Below are 5,213 nucleotides of genomic sequence, written 5' to 3'. Positions count from 1 at the left end.
CAGAACTAATTACAGCTGTTCTAGCAGTCAGGCACTCAGAAAATCAAAATAAAATTTACATTTTTACAGACTTGTGGGCATAACCCTGCAGCCACATAAAAGAAGACAAAATAATTTCAAAATTAACTTCAAAAAGAAGACAAAATGGTAAAGGTATATGGTCCAAATCTTACTGGGAGCAACATATGAATTATCAAACAGAATTAAGATATTTGTGGCACATGTTTCAGCACACCAAAAAGTTAATTCAGAGTCCATAAAATTTAATAAACAGGTAGATGCATTAACAAGAAGTATAACCATTGATATTCAAAACATACCCAAATTAAAACTACACAGAAATCCAGACAACTCAGGGAGACATTCATTACACCTCCACAACTCAGGATAAAAATCAGATAGTGAATGGGAGAAACCTTAAGTAACCCTGGTAACTATAGTGAAACAAGATATGACTCTAAAATTAAACAGACACCAGACACCATTCCACAAACACTCCTACCATTACATAAGTAAAAAGGACATTTAAGCACACAGTCAATGTATAGGTGGCTATCAGACAGAAATCAAAAAGTGACATGGCACCAAATTAAAAAGGCCAAAGCTAATTGTCAGCAATGTAAAACTAACCTAGACAAATATAGATATGCTAAATTCATAGATACATAGTAATATACACCTGATGTCTTTAATTTCCGCTTCAAGATAGATTTTATAGCATCATTAAATCACTCCTATCCACAAAAATATGCAGTAACGATGATGGATACATATACAGGAATTGGTGCAGCAATAGGAGCTAGCCACCCACTTGCTAAATAAACCATCTCACACTTAGAAAATTGGGCAGCTACTATAGAACCCCTAATAAACTGAACATGATCAGGGAACTCATCTTACATTAAGAACAACAAAAGAATTGGCAGATCGATGGGATATACAATGAAATATTACCTACCCTATAATCTGACAGCAGTGGGGTACGGACTACTAAAAAGAGAATTAAAAACCTTCGACAAAATGAGTACATTCCCATAAGCTTTTAACCTGGCATGTTTCCATTTAAATCAAAGAGAAAGACTTAACAAAAGCAGCCCCCACTTATATCTTAATCAACTGACCTTAATGGTCACAAAAGATAAGGAAGGACGTAATGCAACTATTATATCTTATAAGGCAAGCACTAAACTAAATGACAACACTATCTCCCAACAGGACATTGTGGCCAATGGACACAGAAACACTTATTGGACAAAATAATTTCAAAATTAATAGTAAAGGTGTATGGTCCAAATCTTACTGGGAGCAGAGGAGAGGAGCAGAGGAGAATCACAATTACACAAAATCTTAAACCTCTCTCCAGATTCTCACTAAACTTAGACATGTTATCACACTTTCTGCAGTATTGTTACACTGTTTTCTTCTAGTCATGCATTAATATTTTCCATAAGAATAAGTGAAGGCATGCTTCAATTCAATACAATTTTACTTGCCACTAACCTAATATTTTTAACTTCAACATCACTTCAGCTGGGCGCGGTTGCTCACACCCGTAATCCCAGCACTTTGGGAGGCTGAGGCAGGTGGATCACTTGAGGTCCAGAGTTTGAGACCAGCTTGACCTATATGGTGAAACCCCATCTGTACTAAAAATACAAAAATTAGCTGGCCATGGTGGTGGGTGCCTGTAATCCGAGCTACTCAGGAGGCTGAGGCAGGAGAATCATTGGAATCCAGGAGGCAGACATTGCCGTGAGCCAAGATCATGCCACTGTACTCCAGCCTGGGCAACAGAGTGAGACTCTGTTTCAAAAAAAAAAAAAAAAAAAAACACCCAAAAAAACCAATGATGACTTCTAGTCATCACCAAAATAATTAAATACTGTACCCACTTAAGACACCCAAAATGGCTACAAATTTGTGTCACTTCTCAACTGGTCTTATCACCTTTCTCATTCACCTCATACTAGCCGTCATAGTGACTTTGCTGTCTTGTTACTTACATTGTCACCAGAGAGACTGTAAACAGACAAATGAGACTGACACAAGTAAACACACCCTTTGCAGGCAAATTACAAATTACACTGTCTGCTTCTTAAGAGCATTATTTGATTAACCATTTGCAGACTGACAGCTGTAGTGCACTCCCAGCATACGGATTTAGCCTCTCCAAGATCTCCATCACCCTCATGTATCCCGTCTGGCCCTCTTTCCTCTTCAGTTTCAGCCTCATCTTCACCACCGACAGCTCTCAGACCCACTTCACTGATTTCTTTCAGGAATTAGCTAAAGCGGACTGGCCCATGCAGGCTGGCAAAGACTGGAATTTCATACCAGACTTTGCAGAACCTAAGTGCCACTGCCACCTTCCTACTCTTTACATTTATGAATTAAATGCAGCATCAGCAGCCATTCAAGGTTTAGCTGAAAGTATACACCCCAATGATTGCATTGGTCTTACTTGAATGCTAACCCTTTATAGAAGTTGTATTGTTAAACTGCTTAATAGGAGAGAACAAACTCCACATAACTACCTTACTTTGTTGGATCTACGCCAATCTAACCCAGCATCCATACCACTGCTGGAAGCAACCCTTGACTTTAATATTAAAGAAGGAAATAATGACAATGAGATTTATACATAGATTATCATATCTTTGTTTGTAGTTAATACTGCTTTGTTTGCAGTTTAATGCCTATGTATCTGATCATTAATACCAAACACAGGATTGATACAAATAGCTTAAAATATGTTAGGAGGTATAGAAGCAAAATAGTAGATACTATTACTACTACTACTATTACTTCTACTTCTAAAGAGACCATTAAAATCCCTAAGCTTCAAACATACACATATCCAACAATGCCAACTCATACAGCACCTGAAATTATAGGATTAACAGAACACATTTCATAATATATACTTTATGAAAATATATCATTTTTGAACAATTGTTGGAAAATCAAGGGACTGATAAAGGAATACTTAGAGCTTCAATTAGACCATTTTGTTCATATTTGTTTGACCAAAGCGATGCCTGAAGAATTCCTACACACGCATCGAATCAATGCATCTTTTTTTTTTGAGACAGAGTCTCACTCTATTATCCAGGCTGGAGTGTAGTGGCACAATCACTGGCACACTGCAGCCTTGACTTCCTGGTCTCAAGTGATCCTCCCACCTCAGCCTCCCAGGTAGCTGAGACTACAGGCGCATGCCCCCATGACCAGCTAATTTTTTGTAGAGACGAGGTTTCACCATTTTGTCCAGGCTGGTCTCTAACTCCTGGGGTCAAGCGATCTGCCCACCTTGTCCTCCCAAAGTATTGGGATTACAAGCATGAGCCACCACCCAGCCAATGCGTCTTTATAGAAGCTTTGCACACATTTCTAAACACCTCTTAGAAGAATGTATAAATGACATGACTAAATGTGACACACCCAATTTATGCAGCTACAACCAAGCATTCAATAACACCTCAAACCAATAGACAGCACACATAATGGATAGCGCAGTGCTAACAGAAACAGACATGTCAATCAAGATAGATCATTGCATAAGAAGCAATAAAGCAGACCAAACAGCAATCATGATACCACAGATGGAATCATATATTGCAGGATCTAACATGACATACTTGAATATAACACACTTCTACAAGTAAGTCATTTGTTAATACTTGATATGAATTATGAAGGAAACGAAGAAACCCAGGCTTGAAGGAAATGAAGATGATGATTATGAAGTAGGTCCAAGGGATGATACTACACCAGATATTGCTACCACATGAACCACTACATGTTACATATACCCACATTTCATACCTCCACAGGAAAAAGTGCCACTGTTACTGGGATACACATGAGACTATGTCAGAACAACAAGGATATGATAAACAGCTAATTTTACCAAATTTATCTCCACTAGGTAAATATCATCTAAGAAAACAGCTACAGATATTTGTAGCAATTGGAATTATTTCAATTATTACTTCAATTCTTTCCACAGAGATGAAAGACATAATAAGAGGATAAGACATATTGTAACTATTATCTAAGTAACTTTTGTTCACTTTCCATTTTTAGAAAGTTTTGCTTTCATCCACCCTGTTCATCTTATGATTACTATGCCAAAAGGCAAGATTATTTGACAGGACCACAATTCTTTAGTAAGGCAAAAATAATTCTTACCAGCAGAACTAGATTGTAAACAAAGATTGTACCCCATAATCTTAACTGATCCTATCACTTTACACACACTACTTGTGAAATACACACTAAAACAACTTAAGATTGTGTAGATAAAGCTTGTCCTGAATACAAGCATATTGCTTTCAAGCGTACAAGTTAAACAGCACAACTGATGAACTTACAATGTACAGAATCAATGCTACCCAACAAGATATATATTTTGAGGCACAACCAGCATTAATGTACTTTAAACTTAACTTGACATACACTAAAGCTACATTTCATTATCCCACGGGTGAAAAATCTTAGCCTCATCCATTCTTCAGTATAAATTACTTATCAACATGGCTACAGATGCCAAGACCAACAGGCTTTAAAAACCAAACTGAACCAACAGACACAGCCCAATTCAGGCAGCTTTGGCATAACACAACATATACTAAATATACACTAGATAGAAAACTTCGCTATGATATATCAAAACTACATTTAGGCAAAGAGTTTATACAAAATGTAGACAGATATGTTACCATAACTGGAAAGTCTACTGTATCATGGGATGCAACAGAAACCAAAACATGCTCATTTTGGACACAATTGTGAAAACTACACTGGCTCCCCATCATCATAGTAGATATAGCAACATGCAAAATACCTGCTAAATTTACTGACTGTTGGAAGTCAACATCTTCTAGAATCCTGGGTGGTCCTGGACATCATTGGAAACAAGTATTTTTGATAAATTATGACAAACAAAATGGGAACAATTAATATTCACATGTACTCACAGACCAGATAACTACAACTTGCTATTATCTAAGTACTTGGACCATTTATATCCACATACGAAACAACAGAGATAATTAGCATATTCTCTACAGGAAATGAACCAAGAAATATGACTACATTAAATAAATTTACTAGCAAAACCAAATATGCACAAAATCAAGATATTTTTTCAATGTGTCCATTGAAAATTCAGGATGATTTAAACAACAATATATAATTTAAATCAATTGGTT

Source organism: Papio anubis, chromosome 4, assembly GCF_008728515.1.
Source record: "Papio anubis isolate 15944 chromosome 4, Panubis1.0, whole genome shotgun sequence".
Taxonomy (NCBI): domain Eukaryota; kingdom Metazoa; phylum Chordata; class Mammalia; order Primates; family Cercopithecidae; genus Papio; species Papio anubis.
The sequence above is the reverse complement of the archived record's forward strand: the minus strand, read 5'-3'. Positions refer to the sequence as shown.